Raw genomic sequence first — 10605 nt, 5'->3', positions numbered from 1 at the left:
ACTGGTACTAGCTAACAACAGGCACCCTGACCCTAAAACAAACAACTAATGGTCGGGTACGCAACGTAGCTAGGTACTGGGTGTTGTGCACTCCCTAGACCTCCTCCCTCTACCGGTAGGGAACACCAGCCGATGTTCACCTTCTACTCCGGGGCTGACCCTGTCCCTCGCCCAGGTCGTACTGAGAAGACTATCTTCTCACTATGGGGTCACTCACAATATCCCAAGGACCAGTTTCCACCTGCAGGACTGGGGCTCACTGGAGCAACATGCCACCAGGGTAGCGGCTTCAGCTCGGAACCGTCAGTGGCCACTGCCGGAACTCGAGACGGTTGCGTTAACCCTAGTGGAACACCGCCCCAATCTGGAACCACCAGGGGACCTGCCGGAACTCACACTGGGACACCCAATTGGAACCACGTGACGCATTCTCCTACATGCAACAGCATGTAGGAGAATGCAGAAGCTGCAAGAAGAATAGCATTTGAAGTAGAATGTACTTTAGTCCAGCACAGTGGAGAATACTTTACGTGTTTTGCAAGGTGCTGAAACCACTCTAAGTATTCACCTGTGAAGAGAGTGTAGCTAGAGAAATTGAAGGAGGAAATGAAACAAAACAATTCCGCTAAGAAATGCAATGAGGTCCTGGTCAGCAAGCTGACAGCGCAAGTGGTATAACATCTCCTCTTTCAGTTTCTCTGCCAACTGCTGCTAGGAAAAAACTTAGCTTTCCCAAAAAACCCAGTGGGGATGCAGATGAGTCCGCACAACATTTTGACATTTGCTCTGGTGTAAAAATATTGCCCAAAAATCATGAGAGCTCGACCGTAATATGAACTACAAATTCCACTAAGAAAGCCATTAATGGCAATTACATCAAAGTATACAGACTTCTGTGATGGTGGATTCCAGCGGGGATGAATTAATGTTGTGTGAGGATGATGTACACACTGATGAGGGTGAGGATGATGACAGTGCAGATTGCAGGTGCTGGGATCTAGCTGAGAGAAGGGAGCTAGCTGATGGTGGTATGCTTGTTAATATTTTGGGTAGAATGGCATCTTGGCAATTTTATGTTTTTCTACAGTAAACTTTCACCTTTATTAGAGAGGTTTCTTTTTCTTTAAAAAGGTAAAAGCTTTTTTTACATTTTTGTTTCCCTGACTTAAAACCACTATGCACTTGAACATAGACTTTAGCACATGACGTAGAGGGATTAGTATCATCATGACGTTCACTGGAGAGTGTCAAGAACAATGTGATCGAAGACTGGAGAGTGACAAGAACACTGCTATCCCTGTTTTTGTGTGACCAACGGCACTGAGACTGGAGAGTGACAAAAACACTGCCACCCCTCCTGTTTCTGTATGAGCAATTGCACAGAGCAATGTAACTGGAGAGTGACAAGGAAACTTCCATCCCTGCTGTTTCTGTATGAGCTATGGAACAGTAGAATGTGACTGTAGAACACTACCAACCCTATTATTTCTTTTTCAGCACTGAACCCTGCCACCTCTCCTGTTTCTGGTTGAGTTGTGGCACAGTAGAATGTGACTGGAGCCTTTTAAGAACCCTGCCAGCCCTATTATTTGAATTACTGTTTCAGCACTAAACACTGCCACCTCTCCTGTTTGTGGGTGAGCTATGGCACAATAAAATGTGACTGGAGACTTTTAAGAACACTGCCAATAATATCTCTTTCAGCACTGAAAACTGCTACCCTTCATCTTTCTGTTCTAGCTATGATGCTGCTAAACAGCACTGGAGACTTCCAACAACCCTACTACCCCTTTTGTGCCTCTCTGTGAAATGGCGCCGGATCTCCATGGAGGGAGTTACTTATAGAATCCAAAACTCGCGAGTTCCAATGACACAACAATGACGATTTGCTTCATTTTCAGTTCCAAGGCGCGCAACAGTACCGAGCCGGCTCACTTCGGTACTCGAATCGGCTATGTTCAGGTGGGCTTGGTTTTCTGAAAACCGAGCCCGAGCATTTCTAATTAGTAAGACTTGGATTTGAATGGGCAAAATGTGTTTCCTGAGGCAAAACTGAGTATGCTTTTAGGCTTTGAAAATGTTGCAATGACATGCACTTCTGAGGAATATTAAGACCGTTCACATTCAGGAACAAAAGCTTAAGAGTCATTGAGAGAAGGGAAAGTGGGCACTATGTACCAGGCACAAGAGAACTTGAACAAGGAAGATGTGTAGAAGAAGAAGGGAAGGTGGGATGAGTCAGTGTGCAAAGGGGGAGCATGGGGAAGAGTAGGGACTGACAAGCAGATCTCAGGTCCCCAAAATACAAAAAGACACATGTGTCGGCAATTGGTGGGAAGCGTAACTGGCTGCGAACCGACAAGCAAAAGGTTGCTTGAAAGGGAGGTGAACTGAACTCCAAACACTCAAAACAGTAAAAAGCCACAGGCAGGGCATGCAGGAGGTCAGTCCACGGCTGGGAGAGAGAGATATGCTGAAAAGAAGCAGCAGCAGGTTAGGCCATGAGGTAACTATCTGAACACAGCAGAGCTCCTAGAACAATAGTAAAAATTATAATATTTAACATTTTAAGAAAATAAATCTGAATATAATAAGCAGGGAACACACTTATCGAGTGCATACAAAATATGAAAATAGGAAAAACATGCCTAATTAACACTTATAGGGGGGAATTTAATTGGCATGTTACTGACAAAAGTAACGTGGCCTGTGCACTATTACTATGGTAATAGTGTGCATTATTACTGTTAGTAGGGTAATTTTTAACGCTGATTTTAATACGTAATACAATACCATATTAATGGTAATAGAGCGCAGGTCGAACTTTTGGCAGTAACGCAGCCAACTGAATTTCCCCATGGAGACAAATCTTACAGATATATTTGCAGAGATACCGTATGTAAAAAAAAAAATCAGAATTAACAAACAGGAAGAGATGAGGACAATGAAGGAATCTGAGGATTCCAGTGTAGTGATCTGGAAAAATGGGATTACTGAAGAAATGCCTTGCAAAATCTGCAAGAAAATAACTAAAAAACAAGTATGGGGTCTTAATTCTGTGGACTGTACCATCCTGGGTAATTTGGAGGTGGAACGGATAACTCCAACGATAGCGGATGCAATGGTTCCTAAGGGACTTCGTGATCTTGATCAAGTTCCGCCTTTTACTCAAGCTAGGGGGTAAATGTATGAAGCTCCGGGTTCTTCAACACCCGCGAGTTCGGCGTCTTCAGTGCTTAAATTTAAAGCGGCGCTGCCTTGTAAAGGGAAGTTTTAAATTTAAGCGCTGAAGACACCGAACTCGCGGGTGTTGAAGAACCCGGAGCTTCATACATTTACCCCTAGGTTTTGATAGATCTGTAGATTGTGCCCAGAATAGGGAATGACTGGGGCATTGCGAGTTGACAAAATAAACAGTTTCTTGATTCAGTAATAATTAAACCGCAATACAACATCTGTCGGGTGTTGGTCAGCAAGCAGTTTTGAATGCACTGCCCAGGGTGCACGGTCTACTTGAAAACCAGAAATTGGTGAGTACATAATGCATTGTCGTAAAATACCATCCAGGTATTCAGGGAGGGTGTCACGGGCACTAGGAGTTTTACCCAGAATTCACCAGGTGTAGCTACACTTACCAGAGGTACGGACCTCTGGATAGTGTGGTGAATCAGTGGAACCATACAATTGAATAGAGGAAAGCAATGTCAATAGTATAAATGCTGAGTCTTGGCACCGTGGAACTGTGATGGTACAGCAGTTTATTAAACAGGATAAAATAAGGAAAGAGTCCAAGTGCCTTAGCACAGGTAGCATATAGCAGGCCAGTACTTGATAACTGGATAACGTTAGGCAAAGACCAATCAACAATATAGTAGAAGAGTCAGCGACTTGCAGCTACAATACAATGGCACTTGTAGACTTTAGTCCAGCTAATAGGTACCATACAGAGTAGTAGCTATATCACAAGGAAACATGAATGGTCTACTGCTGGTAAGTTTCACCACGGATATGTAGAGAAGACTTGTCCAGCGCAGGTGTGTAACGGAATAGTGTGGGTGGTCTGCAATTGGCAAGTTGTACCACTGATGTGACGGGAAGACTTGTCCAGGTGCAGGCGTGGAATGGAGTAACGTGGGTGGTCTGCAATAGGCAAGTTGTACCACTGATGTGAAGGGAAGACTTGTCCAGGTGCAGGCGTGGAACGGAGTAACGTGAGTGGTCTGCAATAGGCAAGTTGTACCACTGATGTGAAGGGAAGACTTGTCCAGGTGCAGGCATGTAACGGAGCAACGTGAGTGGTCTGCAATAGGCAAGTTGTACCACTGATGTATAGAGGAGACTTGTCCAGGAGCAGGCAGGTAACGGAGGTAGCGAGAGTAGTCTGCAGCGGGTAAGTTCTACTACCAATGTGAAGAGGAGACTTGTCCAAAAGCAGGCAGGTAACGGAGGTAGCGAGAGTAGTCTGCAGCGGGTAAGTTCTACTACCGATGTGGAGAGGAGACTTGTCCAGAAGCAGACAGGTAACGGAGGTAGCGAGAGTAGTCTGCAGCGGGTAAGTTCTACTACCGATGTGGAGAGGAGACTTGTCCAGAGCAAACGGATAACACGAGCAGAAACAGAAAACACCTCAGAGTCTCAAGGAATGAGAACCAAGAACAGGCAAAGGTAATAGGGCAACAGGTGCCTTAAGTACTGAAAGGTGATTAATTAACCAATGAGACTAGAGGCGAGGTATTAACAGTTCAGGGTTTCTGCACATGCGCAATCTTAGTCAAGATGGCGGACGGCCGCGGCTCAGGAGAGGCGCCAGCAGGAGCAAGAGAGACCCATGTCCCAAACTAGAGGCACTAACAGTCCGGTGAGTGACAGAGGGATTCAGCGTCAGCAGACTCTGGGATGTTCTTGAAACTGACATTATTTCATCGTGAGAGGTTTTCAATATACTCTAAATGATCTTGCATGTCTGCCATAGTCTGATGGATCTCCAACAACTTATGTTTGATCGTTTCTTGATAACTGAAGATATCATCTACCTTGTGCTTAAGCAAGTCTGTAGGAGCACCCACTGCTGCTACATCTGATTTGAGATCTTGACTGATTGCTTTCATCTGAGTTTGTATTGTGGTCTAAATACATTTCATCAGTTCACAGATAACCCTTGAGTGTTGGGATTCTAGGTCCGATTCAGGAGAGAGGGAGGCGTCCATATTGGTTTCTCCTTTCTTGCAAACATGGCAATTTGCACAGGTTTTATTTTGGTCTATGTGACATGGTGAGAGTGGAGAAAAGTTCAGTAGAATAAACATGTCGGTGAGGTTCAGTCGCTAAAATCCAGAGTGCTAGCCCCTGGTTCCAAAACCTATTTAGGATAGGACCTCTATAGGAAGTCTGTGAGGAAAACAACTGATATGGTCTCGTTTATTGGTGCTCAGGAACCTATGTATGTAGAGGTACAATCCAACCCTCAGTTGAGATCGGACTGATCTGATGAGTGAGGGTTGACTAGCTCAAGGATAAGAGTAACAAGTTAATGAGGGATCTGCAGACATGTGGTATAAAGCAGTGTGTTTGGTGATCCAGCACTGCAAATGAGCACAAGTTGGAGCTATAATTCTGCAGGATGCCATTAAATTGAGATGAATAGGCAACCAAGTGGAGATGTCAGGCTAAACAGGGGAGCCTCTTCAGTGTGTTCCATCCCAGCTTAGCAGCCGGAATGCTTCTGCAGGCAGTTCTTGCGTTCATATGATTCTAGTAGCAAATAGGCTTTACGGGGGCTCGTTCCTTATGGAGCATTGTGATCGGCCACCAGTACTATCAATGGCAGGCTTTTGCTGCTTGTCTTAGCATGTTATATTGCTTATATTTCCCTTGCCTTACATGTTTCCTAATGCTTTTGCCTGTTGTTGGATTTCCCTGTCTGCTGCCTCAACCACCTGTGATATGAGGCTATTCCACTTACCCACTACCCCCCTCCGTGAAGTAGTTTTCCCTCAAATGTCCTCTGAACCTACTTCCCTCCAGTTTCAGTGCATGTCCTCATATTCTAATACAATACAATCACTAAATTTATTCAGCCCGTGTACTGGCAGATTTTTGCTAAAAGAACATTTGAATGCTAGCTAGGTCAATATTGGTTCAGTCTCTGTGATAAGAATAGTAACTTCCTACATACATCCAACCACCCACTCTAGCAGTCAGTACGGGGAATGAGAATGCTCACAGCCTTCGACAGAGACAATAGGCGAGGCCTCCGGTCTTCCTGTAGTCCATTTCCTTTCCCTCTCTATTACAGATGTCCAGTTCACTCGACTTTCTATTGGCAAACATGCAGTAGCTAACATCCTCTCTGTCATAATGGAGATCTAACTTTTCTCCTGCCAGAGAAGAGGCAAATGTAGCTCTGCAGATTCATTTATGCTTTACCATTATAGAAGTTCTTGCTTCACAGTTTTCCCAGCAGCTACTCGCAGCATCAAATCAACCGGCGTTGGTATGCCTGCCTGTAAATCCTCACTTCAATAGGCACAGAGAAGAGGGTGTTACATAAACAAAAACAGCTTTATAAATCCATCTTGCTCTAATTAATACTTAGTGGATTTTTCTAATGGCTTATAGACTGCAAGTCTTGGACTGATTAATTCCCAAGAATTAAATAATAATATTTATAGATCAATTGTCAAAAATGCTTCTATTTATATAGTTATAAACAATATAGATAGTGACTGGCTAAAAATCGAAAAGTATATAGTGCATCTGAATATGAGTAGGTGGTACCTGCATAAAAGACTTCTACCATTGGGTACTTAGGCTAGGATCAGCAACAATTAGCAGCAGCAGGACTCAGTAATACACTGAAGTATTTCCAGCAATGATATGTCACTCTTGCATCCTTAAGTAGCAGTTTCACAGCAGTCTGCATCATAGTGCGTCTGGACGCACACATTTATAACTTCATACAGACGCAAGGAGGCTTGTGTTCATCCAGGGACTTATATTCTTGTGCACACTCACATGCTTATTCTTATGATCATGGGATTGCAGTAGAGTAATATGCTGATCTCAGCAGCATTATCCTTTTGAACATCCCGATTCTGGTATTCCTCCCCCTTGTGTTTCAGATGACTGGATTTAAAAGACTGCTCAGTATGCACTGGTGTGCTGATTTGTCCACCTGCTACTTTCCTTCCTTTTCTGCTAGTGAAATTGACCTTTCACTTATTATCCTGACTGAATCAATAATGTATACCTGCCCCGGGCTGTCCTTAGATTACATCTTGCCCTTGCTCACTTGGTCAGTCCTGTGTTTGTTGTTGCTGTTGTTGTGTCTGCTCTTACCTAGTTTGTTGTACTGCAAAGTCTACCACCTTCTTGTAGGGGCCCCTGGTGAAGACCATACACTCATTTAGACTCCAACCAATAGGTGAAGGGCTAGAAGCAATTGGGTTTGCTACTAGTGCTTGTGAAATGCCAAAAATGTGTGCATGAGAGAGGTGTAGGACTCTTCTACTGATGTACTGTATCTCTTAAGCTGAAATAAACACGTTAGAGCAAATATATATCTCACTACTGAACTGTCAACATCTTTCAGTGATCAGAGATGTACATTTCAGATTATGAAAAATAAAAGGTCAAGAGGAATGGGATCTAATGAATCATATACAGAGAGAAAAAATGAAAGAACATTTCACTGTGGAATAACATACCAATTAAATTTAACATTTATTTGCTGTTTTTTGTTTTTAATCAAAATACTGTTTCAGGTTTCACCCCAGAGGTTTTTGGTATATAGAATTTCTCTATTTATGGCCTCCAGGGAATATTGCTTTAGGAAAATGCATTTTGTCTGACCTGCTATAAGACTTTACAAGGAAGAAGAAACAATGGGTTAAAAATTGCTGAATAATTTAATGAGACAAATCATTTGCTGAAGCGTTGAATAAAACATATGATATTCTCATTTCATCTGTGTCACTTACCAACACAAGCCGACTTTCGTGACCAGCAACTATAGGATTTAAATGCAACTTGACTTATAATTTCCGAGCTGTATTCACCCAAGTTGATAATTTTTTAGAAGGAAACCATTAAACAAGACAGAAAAAAATAATAATATTCAAATGTTCAAATTTTCTAAGCAGTAAAGATTCTATTATTTAATGAGGTACTTCTACATTGTTTGGGTAGTGCCAAAATGACCTCAAAACATCACATTAAAAATAAATAAGCACAGTAGCAACATCCATTATAAAAATAGAATCAAGCAAATATTTCACCAACAGAGACAAATGCAGTGTTGCTGGGATTGCATTTAATTTAGATTCCATGCACATGTGGTATCATGGAAAATCCCACACCCAGACCCACTATTCCTCAAGCAATTAGTGCTATCTAACCCTGGGCTCATAATCCAATGAGAACCATGGTCTTTACTAGGGACCCCCACAAAAGTGTAATGGACTTCACTGAATGGATCCTGCCAATAGAAGAAATGCGGATATAGGTCAAGTTCTGGGCAAGTAGATAAGGTTCAAAATCTGAAACTAATTCATGAGCAGCCAGCGCATATAAAAAATTACAAGGATCAATAGGAATCAAACATAGTCATGTAAGCCGAGTCAGTAAATAGTAATTCAGTAGCAGGTATAGGAGCGCAAGCAAATAAAGTACAGAACCCGTCTCCCAGTCACTGATGAACTTAAATAGACCCAATACAGTCATATGCATGCACCTCAATGGGCTCACGCACAATAAAATGTGCAAACTCAAATGGGAGCCTGTGTATGCTGGGTGAGCTTGAGCAGGTCATCCCAGGTGTGTGGACAGGTAAGATGGTTTTTGGAATGAAACTTCTGGATTAGAAGAGAGGGCATGAGCATCTGGTGCTTTTACTTTGGCATGTTCTTCTGAGCTACAACCCATCCTATGCAGTAGATAGAATAGTTGATCATAGGAAGTCCATGATGTCACTGATGTCTCTGAAATTCTTGTAATTCATTTACAGTTAATTATTGGGGAGGGTCACTACATACAGAAAAACAATTAATAACCAGAGGGTTTGGTATGGAAATATGTAAGACATTTTATATCTGAAAAATGGAGGCAGTATAAGATAGAAAGCAAAATAATTAATTTAAATTAATTGTTTAGAATATTTTCGAAAAGCTACATTTAACCTGATGTTTCCAGACTTGATCTCCAGGTTTTAGTTGGAAAGTAGCTCTTCAATGCCTACAGGCCATTTTTTAATGACAAGAGGTACCTTTGCCTATGGCTTCTTAGACTTCAATATTTGATATACTGGTTGTTGAGGAATACTTATCAGGGATGGCAGACAAAGGAGAAAAAGGATCTAGAAGTTTATGTTATGCATCATAGACAATGAAGAGGTGGGCTACGGCTCGCCTATGATGGTCACACCGACACAGAGGACACCTACAATAAAAGAACGATTTAAGAAAAAAACGACAGGTACTTACCTGAAAAACAACTGTGCAGATCTCCGATGGCAGCAGAAGGATGACAGCACCTCCTTCCGACTGTCCGTGTCTCCGGCAGCACTGTGTAATGTCAGTGCGCTCTTCATGCCTTTAAATTTAAACCGGCAATGTCAAGAACCGCAGGGGCACTGCATTGGCGCTCCATTACCTTACTTTAAATTAATAAGCCCCGCTATAACCCCAGCATTAAACTAAATATTTACCACTATCAAATAAATAGCCCCCTTACCTATAAATTAATAGTTCCCATCCACCATAAAATGATTAGCCCCCACTTTCACTACCAGGAACCGACAGGATCATTTTATAACTCTTTTCAATAATAAGCACTTTTTTAGGAAAGTCTGTATCGCTAAGAAATAAGCATTTTGTGTAAGGCCATAAGGCATGGTACCTTTGTTTGAATGCTCCTTGCAGGGTGTCATGTGCAAGCTAATTTTTAGGCATAAATCTGCAAATATATGTTTGTGAATTACTTCCTAGAAATAGTGGGACATGGTTCTCTTAGAAGCTGTTAGATCAAGGGATTTTGTGTATGTTAAACCACCCAGGGGGGCTGGTAGATAAGGGTAGCACCTTATATCATTTATGGCAGGACGCAAATGGGAAAGCCTTTGAAGAAATCTCTTGCAAGACAATGAAATCTCACACATGTTTGGGAGGCCCCAGACCTGCCGACTGCAGAGACTGGGTTGTATGTAAATGACAGATTCAAGCTGAATAAGGTCACAGGAAGGGGGGGGGGGGGCTGTGGGCTCTGTAGCTGGGTTTTAAAACTGTACTGAAAATGTAACTCCTGGTTCTTCTTCTGAGGGAGTAATTGAAGAGGTTCCATTTTTTCCTGCTCCTCCTGGCACCACAAACTTGATTCTAAGTGAGGTATCAATTCTGTGTTTTATCCTTTTTATTTTATAAGAAACAATTGCACTATATTTGTATGTCATTTTATTATCTTTTTATCTTAAGCATTGTGGATGTGTCTTCCATATTAAATTACACTTAATAAGTTCTAGTCTCTGTGTTCTTATGAATTCACGCGACAGTTTGGTCCAGACGCTACCTAATTGAAACTGTGCAAACCTTGTGGTTTACGTGAACTCTGATT

This window comes from Mixophyes fleayi, chromosome 4 (assembly GCF_038048845.1).
Source record: "Mixophyes fleayi isolate aMixFle1 chromosome 4, aMixFle1.hap1, whole genome shotgun sequence".
Classification (NCBI taxonomy): domain Eukaryota; kingdom Metazoa; phylum Chordata; class Amphibia; order Anura; family Limnodynastidae; genus Mixophyes; species Mixophyes fleayi.
Note: the sequence above shows the minus strand (reverse complement) of the source record.